Source organism: Cloeon dipterum, chromosome X, assembly GCF_949628265.1.
Source record: "Cloeon dipterum chromosome X, ieCloDipt1.1, whole genome shotgun sequence".
Taxonomy (NCBI): domain Eukaryota; kingdom Metazoa; phylum Arthropoda; class Insecta; order Ephemeroptera; family Baetidae; genus Cloeon; species Cloeon dipterum.
In genome coordinates this window covers 18286577-18297254 of record NC_088790.1, presented here as the reverse complement: position 1 = coordinate 18297254, position 10678 = coordinate 18286577, and positions in this window count along the sequence as shown.

Here is a 10678-nt window from a genome sequence, read left to right as displayed (position 1 = left end):
TTTGATAAATGTTTCATTGTTTTGTTTTGCAGGAAAATCACATTTGACCTAAATATATTAATCCTTTGTGATTTACGTGATTTGTTATTATTTTCTAAACACAAGAGTAAATTTACGGTTTTGTTATATATATTTTCTGTACCTAATCAGATTATTTCTCATTCTGCGCAAAGTGACTGTTGCTAGATCTGTTCCAGTTATTACATTTCAATTTATTTGCAGCATTATTCAATAATTTCCAACGCAGCTTGGCGAGATTGAAAATAAATTGAATCAGGAGCAAAACAATCCCAGTGGAAACTTACTTCACATTATACGATCGCAGCAAACAATGAGCGCTTCGTGGTTGGAAGATAGTGGCAGAAAATCGCTCGTTTGGTGCTCAACAGCCGCAGTCCGCAATCTCATTATGATGCAATTCTGCACGAGCTGCATCGCAAATCCCTCGCCGCGTGTGTGTATATATGTATGTGTGCAAAGAGCCTCACGTTTTGCAGAAATAATGCCGAGCTCGGTTCGTCGCATTGTCGCGAGTCGGTGAGAATGCCACCCCATTTGACAAGAGTGGAGGAAAAGTCATTCAGAAATTCAACAGATGTTGACGACGTGCGGCTTGTTACTAAAGCGGGGGAGATCTTCCAACAAAATCGGAAAAGAGCAAGTCGAGCAAAAAGAAATCGGTGCGGAGTAAAGATTGTTTTTGACACGCTGCGGAGCAAAACTTTTACTCGTCTGTTATTTAGTTGAATGGAAGGTTCCAGCAAAATCCCCAAGATATTGCAATCTTTTTGAGTGGTGTTGGCACGATGTGCACGGTGCACATTACTAAATCAACCTGTATAGTTGCATAAACACACACACACTTAATTGCAATGAAGGGAACATGCTGCATTTATAAATTAAATGCAGTTGAATTTTAAAATATTTGGGCGGTCCTCCTTGAATTATTATTTTTCTTAAAAATCATAAGTTGATATGCGTATTGTTTTTTTGCGTTTCTATAAATATAGACGATCAGATGCAGAACGAATTTTGATCTGATTCTAATTCAGCCACATTGGGCTAATAGGCTAACGTGGAAGAGTGTTCTGCATAATTTGGTCGTTCGGCACCTCAAGGACCCGGCCCTTTTGCTTTCAAGATTTCCAAGACCTCCGCACTTTCGTGTTCTTATCCGCGTGCGTGTCGGATCGTAAATCCCGTTCACGCGCAGGTTGCTTCCATTAAGGGGGCAGTAAAAGCAGGTGAGAGATGGAATTAATTTTATGCATGTTCCCCGAGGGCTGATAATGGCGCCGCTCCCAAGGATTACGCGGCAGGCAACACGTGTGTGTGTACGCTCGATTTCTTTTTTCGTTCTCTCGGCTGCTTGGAAGATAAGAAAATCCCCCTCGAATATAATAAATCACCCCTTTCGCTTTTGTCGCCGGTGTGGAGAAACCGTTCGGACGGCGAGCTAAGTAAATTAGAACGAGCGCTGGCTGGAAAATGAGAAGTGAACGCGGCTTTTGTGTGTCGACCAAGTGAAAAGCTCGTCTTTCGCTAATTAAGCCGGAATCTGAGCCGCCGACAGTTTTAGAATGGGCTAAAATATGATATGCTCTCCTCCTTTCCAAAAATCTAAAATACGTGTAGAAAATGCTGGTTTGCGTTACACCCAATTTTAAAATTTCCCAGCACAGACAAGACCTTATTCCAATATCCCATTTTTATATCAGACAATTTTTAAAATATTATAATTTTAAATATTGGCGGATCTTCTGATAATTTAATTTACACTCTCTTGAGGTATTTTTACTATATAAAACATTTCCAACATTGATATGGACAAAAGTCTCTGAAATTTATCATATTTGTTTAATGGCCAAAAAGTCGTTAAAATTTTGAAAGGTGCTTCCAAAAATCCAGATAGTAAAATACTGCTGGTTTTGCAACCAAAATAAATCACAGAGCCGTCACAATTCATTTTTTCCACATTCATTCGCGTTTCCGCGCGAATTTCCGATATCACGCGCGCAGTAGGTAAGAGTGATTGATAGCGGAAAATCCATCATTCGGGTCGAGAAATTTGAATATAAAACTCGACGCACAATGAGTGCGTAATTGAGTCAGCCCCCTCTCAATCCATCAAGCGCAAAGTGATTTTTCTTCGCTTACGCGGAAACTGCAATTTGCTGCGAAATGTGTCGATATAGTGATTCAAATCTGGCCGAGCAACAATTGGTAGTGTACGCGTACGTGTGTCTCTGGCTGCTTTCAGCTGCGGGGTGGTCGTCAGCTATAGGATTATTCGCTGGGCGCGAGTGCCAGAATTCATCTCTCTGTTTGGAAATAGTGTGCCGTTGGAGATGATTGATCGGCCCTTTTTATTGCCACTTATTCTGCCGCCGAGAAGTGGAATGCGCACGCAATAAAACTCGCGTGTCCGGCCAGCCAAAGAAAAGTCGCCTGATGGATGCCCAGCCAGTGATGGAATGGAGAACTGCACTTTTTTCTTGGCACTGAATTCGCTGAATTGCAACTTTTATGACATTGCTATATATAGGCGGAAAATCAGTTAGCAACTTCCTCCGTCTTCGCCGTTTTATTTTCGAGGAATACAACGAAAGCCTTTTAAAGGAGCGGAAATTGTCCATCTCTCCGATCGTATATTGATGCGCTGAAATTACGATTTCACTTGTAATGATTAATGACTTTATTGGAATGGCTATATAGAGCAGGGTATTTACTAGAAAGATAAAAATTACTATACGAAACAAATAAATCCAGAACTGATTTTTTATTTATAAGAGTGAAGTAACTTTTCACGAGATGAGTTTCGTATTCAGGAATAAATCATTTGGTTAAAAAAGCAATCCATGATATTTTTAGTTCAAAGCAAAAAAGACGGGTTTATACTCCTTCCCATTAAATTTTGGTCATCAAATGCGTGCACGAAAATTATTCATTTTTAAGACTGCCGAGTCACACCAAAACTGTTTAAATCGTCATAATCCCATTTCAACCAAATTGCACACATTACAAGGCATAAAACGGTTCACGCAACCGTTAAACAATATAGGGTTTCGGTCCAAGATAATAGTGTGTAACTTAAAATACCATTATTGTAGAGCAAAAATATTTATGTTGAGTACATACGTTCATCATTCTGGTCATTTTACTTTTGAAATGACTGTAAGATAACACAGTCAAACTTTTTTGTTTAATAATTTGTTTTGCAAAATAGACAAACAATTTGATTATCGAGTCATGTTTTGCTCACAATTTACTGTCGAAAAACATCTTGAATTCTCAAAGCAGTGCTGTTTTCATCTAATATAAATCTTTTTTAAATGTGTGCCTTAATTGTATAGTATATAGAGTTCTGGGAGCGAATTCCTTCACCCTTCAATTGTGAAGGACAGACGGTGACTCAATTATATGAATTTAAATTGCTTACTTTTTTCTTCTTCTCATATTGGCAAAAAATTATTTTTCCATTGTTGCTGACTTCCTCTTTGCATAATTTTAAAATAAATAAGCTAATTTTGGACAACTTGTATTTCTAGAATCGTTTTAGATTTTCAGGTTTCATTTCGGAAAGTGATAAATTTGCGAGGTTGAGCTTTAAAAATTGAAGGCATCCAAAACAATGGAAATAAAACGTCTCAGCTGAACAGACACGCGTGTGACTAGTTGCAACAGCAAAATTAAACACATCACAGTCTACATTTTATATAATTTTCTTGTATGATGTGGCCTGGCAAAAGTGCACGTCCCATGCACAAAGCCACTCGGATGGCACTAATGCAATTGTTGCCGCGCCAGAAAAGAACAAATTCCAGCAGCCAACCCGCAAGAGATGGAAAAGAAAAACCGCAATAGCTAGGCTGCAGCAGCTAGCGCGTGAGGCGTGGAATACAAAGAAAGCGGAGAAAAATACCCTATATAACCAAGCGGCGAACTACACAGGGGACGAATACAATGGAGCTTGACTCTATCTGCCGCTCTGACACTTATCTCGCCACTGGCTCTTACATTTTAATCGGCTTGTTTGCTGCAAGTTAGGAAAACTGCAGCGCGATCTATGCAGCTCAAATAAGGGCGCCTCTTGCAACTTGGAACTAACTGCTTTTTTCTGCTGATAATGCTATACTCGCATAGCGGAAATCGTCGATTTTAAGACAAAAGTATTAGTTAATCTTCACACTGATTCAAAACGCATCTCTTTTTAGCAAAAAAAGTTCTATACAAAATTAATAGTTTTAATTTTACTTTAGCAGATACTTTGTTAAAATGAATTGGTGTATTTTTTAATCCAAATCTATTTTGATATATGTCATGTGGAATATAGTAAAATTTGCTAATATATTAAAATTTAGTCATTCCCTCCATCCAAGTGGAATTTGAATAGGAAGTTATTTTTATTGAATATTGAAATGAAAAATGTCACATCGAATAAGATGTGATTATAAACAAAGTATGTACTGAAAGGATGGGATATAAGATATACATTTTTTTATAACAAAAACTTGTCAGTTGCTGAATTTATCCAAATTTGGTCTATTGTAAACGGGGAGTAATATAAACATTTTTAACTACCTGTTTTTAATTTAATATTGAGATTTACAACAAGCTTTATAATATATTTGTTTTTCACTTAAAAATTTTTCATTTAAAGATTAAATTTTTCCTGTTTGCCCTGCTGTGCTTTTCGTTGCTCATTTACAGTATTAACCGCAGACCCTTGTACCATTTGTATTTTTTCATCCTGCGGTTGTGCTTCCCTAGCTCATGCAAGTTGAATTTCCCAGCTGACTCCGAGTGTGTATATGCAGGTGAAAAACTTATGCTCTTTCACCCCTTTTAATTCCACATTCCCGCGTGTGTATGTTTGCCGACCTTTTCCAACCAGAATATTCAGAATATGGAACCCTCTCCCTCTCGCCAATATTATGCTATAAAAACGTGTTCACCAGCGAATTAAAAATTCATCTGTAGTCTGCAGAGACCAATGTCGTTTTTAGATCAGCTCGGTCAATCCCTGTTCACAGATTTATTTTTTTTGCAAAAGTTTTGCGCCAACATCAATTAGGCATAAACCGTTTGCTGCTGAAAGATATATCGGGCGTTTTTCAACAGTCGAGAAAAAAGCTGCAGTGCTGAAAGCGGCCGTTTATAAAGTGAAATGAGGCGCGCAGGTGCTTGCGTAATGAGTTCGCTCTAATGAAATGGGGCGTTTCTTTTTATTAATGATTTCATTTTTCGCTGTAAGCGTACCATATGTATATTGGTGAGACTCCAGGGCATGTATATATATGAGCTGACCGCTCTTTCTCTCGCAATAAATTAAATTTTTAATGGGATGGAATATTTTAATGTGAATACCTTTTGGAAAACCTTAAGAAAAGAGGGGTTGCGTTCAAGTTCTCTTCAAAAAGCTTTCACGTTCTATACAAATTGGGTGTTAAATTTCTTTGCCAGTAAAATTAAAACGGCACAAGTGATTTAAAGGACACAAACAATATTAAAATAAGTCAAATTCAACGAAATCGTTAATACAAAGATATGGATTATTTCTCTCAAACGAGCTGTTTATGTATCATTAGAAATTTCCTGCTTAACGAGTTTCGGCCATGACTAATTTTTATAACGCCATCTTCATGCACCGGGTGATTTTTAAAATTAGGGGAGGGGTTAGTTTACCATTTGTTTCAAGACCAAAGGAAATGAGATATGCAATGAAATAATGTCAAGAATTGAGTTTCTTGTGGCGAAAAACCAACAGAATGCTCATTTCTGACCAAATAAATTTAACATTAAAATTCAACCTCCGATTTGGTACAATATTTTAAGGTGTGCTATCGGACTACCTATATCTAGTATCGGGCAACCCCTACAGAAAATTGCGTCCAAATCTGAACCCATGCCAACAGGATATTTTTTCCAAACCTATAGTTAAATCGATTTCTTAGTCTCTAACGTATCTAATATAACAATCAAGAATGGCATTCCTCAAACTTGACTTTAAAATTTAAAATAATTTCAGACCGAATATATGATAACATTCCCAAATCTGCAAATCTTGTGCATTCTGTAAACCGGCGTGTCAATCAAATGTGTCAAAAATCTCCTTCAACCCTTCGCATTTGTCAATCACTAGTGCTCAATCAAAATTATCCGTGATTTGTGATATATAGCCTGGCACACGAGCTATGCCATATTACAGACGCTTTGAAGTCTCAATTGTCGTTGCTGGCACGAAGAATCGGATCACGCGGTTGAGCGGCCAACTTAAAAGCCGCGACCAATTACTCATCACCTGCGGAAAGCCGACTGTGGAATCAGATATGTGGGCACCCCGCTGGAAAAGGCACCCGCCACAAACAAAGAGGCATTTTTAGTGTGTCTGCGCCGCCTCCGCTCCAGGAGAACATGTTTGTTGACAGCAAGCGGTCAAAAAGCGCGTCACACGTATAATATACATTTGCGGCTGGATATAACGAGCGGCGACTCTCTTTGAAATCGACGCCAGGCTGAAAAGTCGGTGACGTGTGTGTTAAAAGTGCGGGCCAGTGGAGAAACACAATGAGCACTCATGTGTGGAACGCGCACACCTCCGACCGACTGGTGTTTGCGCTGCCTTTCCGTGTTTACCACTTTGTTGAGAGGTGTGAAGAATCTCGTCAGAAACATTCAACATTACTCTCAACAGTCATACACGATATGAAAAATAATCTGTTTCATTGCTCCTGCGAAGAACATTTCGATTTAAAAATAAAATGCTGTTATATATAATTCCAAAGGAAATTAATCTGTAGAGAAACTCTTACTTACAAATTTTTCATCAACATAAAAAAAGGAAATTTCATCACACCCCAAAGCATGTGAAATATGAGTCTTTAGGATTTTATAGGGTTAAATGGTATTGTAGTTACAGGCTCTTGAAAATATAATTTGATTTATTTGGAACGTGTTAAGTAGGCCACACAGGCGGCCACAGGCTAATTCATTAAATTTTATAATATTGTGTCAGTGATAAATTTAAATTAAAAGAGAAAATGTATTTTGAAATATGGAATTGTATTTCTTTAAAAATCGCTATGAAATTGTTGACCAATAATTTTTAGCCCCTAAATTTGGTTCATATATTATACAGGAAATCAATATGCTAGATTGTTCTACTCGGCAAAACAAGTGTAAGATTTTTCTGATAAGTTGGTCCATAATTAAAAAAAAGAAGGTGAGGGTTAAAATAAAATTTTTGATTATAAACGACGAGGAAAACGGGAATAATAATATGCAAATTTGAGTGAAGTGCGGTCAAGCTGGTTGTCCTGAGATAAAATAAATAGGAATTATCAATTGCACACCAGAGACGCTGAATTTTCCCTATAGCATGTTTAAAAAAAATGTGGTACACGCACACGCCCTCAACTACATTTACTAAAATTACATTTTTTATGCTAATGTGTATACATCCTTTCAGCTTTGTATAAATCTGTGCAGCAGAGAAATCTGGAAAATTTTCTTCTATAGTGAATAATGTTTTGAGGAAAGCAAAATTAGATCAAGTGTACAACTTTCCAATTTTTTATTTATAATTTTCCATGCCATTATCCCATTTATAAAATGCAAAATTTAAATATATAAATTTTTAAATTCATAGTGTTCTTGCTATCTTTAGTTGCAAATCATAGAAAATGCGCATTACTTTATATACAATTGGTATATCATATTTAATTAATCTGGAAGCAATAATTTTCAAAAATTTTCATTTGAACATGAGCTACATTCACCAGTCACTTTAAAATATACTGTTCATAACTCCAGTGTAAAGAATTCGTTAATCAAAAATTTAGACAATATATTTGTTAGAGCTGCACTTTATGACGCATGACTTAAAAGAGACTCGTTGGAGCTTCACTGTGCTCTAGGAAATGCCTGATTTGACAGATTGCCACTTCGAATGCAGCAAAAAAACTATTGCCCGTGCAGCTGGCTAATTAGAATTCCAGGCGCGCAAATTGGCGGAGCAATTGACCGGGTTAGTCTGCTCCCTGAGCGCTATACGTGGTCAGTTTGTGAAATGCATCGGCGGGCGTTTGACACACAAACCCTCTGCTCGTCAGCCTGTGTGCATAGCAGTCCTCCTGGTCCTGCTCACCCGTGAGAGAGGCTCGTTCGCACGCTGCATTGGCTACCGCTTGCATTTGCATGCGAAAAAATTGCTGCACTGCACTCGGGATCGAGAAGGGACGAGTGCGAGTGCAGCCGACCACCCCTTTGTGCCCCCATCGCCTCGCAGCGCGCGTCCAATCAGCTCCTTTTTATGGCCGACGCCGGGTTAAAAAAAAGTGCTGTACAGCAGAGGGAGAGCAGCAGCTCGATTATGATTACCTTTGAGCGGCGCAGAGACTGTGATTGAGAACAGCAAACCCAATCTTTTGCATTTTATTCCCAATGAGCTGCGCCGCAAGCCCCTTTGGTCTGATGGAAAAGTTGTTTTTTTCCACAGTAATGGCAAGAGGGATAAAAATATATATATAAAGGGTATATGTTTTGTGCAGTTCGCAGGAGTGCAGGTAGCAGAGAACGAAGCGCGCACGGAGGAGATTATCCGGTTTGATTAAACCATCCATGCAATGCAGCACCTATATAGGTTCACCTTTTTTAAGTTCAAAATGCATTAAGATGTTTGCATTCTACATCTTATAAAATAACGCACGTTGTCTTAATTACACAATTTTTCTAAACGTGGTGATGTGCCAATTCCCATATCCGAACAGGTGAATGCAGGAAATACTTGTTAATCAATTCAAGATTGTGCTTGAGAAGTAACAAGTTTTGGCAAAAAAAAAAAATAATAATAAAATCGTCCTCAAAGTTCATGTATTAATTAAACCAATGGAAATAATTCATATATCGTCATAGAGTATTTTGCTTTAAGGAGCAAAACTTTCATGAGCATTTTTTAGGGACATTTTTATTAAACGATGTGCAGCATTTCTAAACGATTGTAGAAGTCAAGGTTTGGTAAGTGCAATTTATTTTGTCTGTGAATATATTAAATAGCCTAAATAGGCATTTCTTGACGCATTTTTAGAGCCACCCTTGTAATTAATTTCGGCTTTACAAAATAAAAACTTTCTGAATCTGAATAAAACTGGGGCCATGATTTTTTGTTAGTCCCTTATTTTTCTCAAAACGCATAGGAATGAACCATTTTTACCAGTACGAAAGAGCATCCAAAACCGCAAGTATCGTTCAACAAAGTGATTGTGAGATGTGGCTTGGGGATAAAAAAACGGAATAAATGTGTCTAAGGCAAATCCGACACATAAATTGCACTCGTGTTTTGCTTGATTTGCGTTTCATCGGTGAAACTTGTCTGGCAAAAGTGGCTCATAAACGCACATCAGCGCGCTTTTTGCTGATCGCCGTACTCAGCCTTATGCCGGCTGGCTGCACGTCTAATTTAAATGAAAAACGTTAGCAATTTATAGTGGTGTGAGCGCGAATCCTCATCTGCTGATAGGCGCGCGTGAGTTGCGAGCAGAGCGTCTGTCAGCCGGCACAATTTCTCGTTTACTCTTGCCAGTGATAAATTGTTCTCGCCCTCTGGAGAAGGGAAGAAAAAATCTTGACGAGCGAATGCGCTGGAAAACATCTTCTCACTCTCGCTTGTGCTGCATATTTCCCCAGAAATGCAGCAGCAGCAGAGCAAATTCAAATTAGGCTATCTTCCGTGGGAAATGAACATCTTTATTCAGCTGCGCCGCTCTACTCACATTATAAGGAATATTGCATTTTAGCATGTATTAATTCAACGCTCTACTATATTCTTCTCTTTTTGCGGAGATTGATCCAGGGAAATAAATTGCGATGCTCTGTACCATAAAGGTTTAATCTGTTTATATATTTTTATTAAATTTTACGGTTTGTTGTAAAAAAACAGATGCAAATAAGTTTTAAAAATGTTTTGAAATTTAAGGGCTGTTGATATATAAGTACTGCAAGGTATTATCGCTGAAAAATAAATGTTTGCACTGCGTCGTTTTCAACAACATGCACACACGAAGTACACATGCACAAGTTATCTCTCGCGAAGAGCAAACACTCCGTTTCTCAGTACATTTCTTGGCGTCGGTCACGTATAGAGCGCAGCGTCGCGCGATTTATGCTATTTGTCGCAATTATATTCAGGCCATAGACGCGCGTCCGCTGCTCGCAACGAGATAAAGCAGAAAATTCGGCGCGAGGCACGGCTCTGATGCCATTACCATTATGTTTGGCTCACATTATTTTGCCCGCGGCGGCCAAGACGATTTCGCCATGCAGCCCCGACTATGAACACAACCGCACAACACGGACGGGGAGGGGGCATGCGGGGTAAATGTAATGCGTATATTTCTAAATGCATGCTTGTATGTACAAACAAGGTCTTGTTGACGGCGCGTACACATGTTTTCTGCGAATATGCAAATCAGACCAGCGCGCGCGCACGCACACGTTAATGGAATTAGAAGACGAGTAATGTGCAGATTTTATCTTCCAGCATGCGGTGAATTGTCAAAGGGCTGCGCGTTGGTCTTGGCTTTTTAAAAAAGGGAAAAGGACGATTTAATTTCCTTTTTCCGGCGGCCCCATTTTAAATCCGCATCGCCGGCCAAGAGCACTTGATGCTAATTGAGCCATT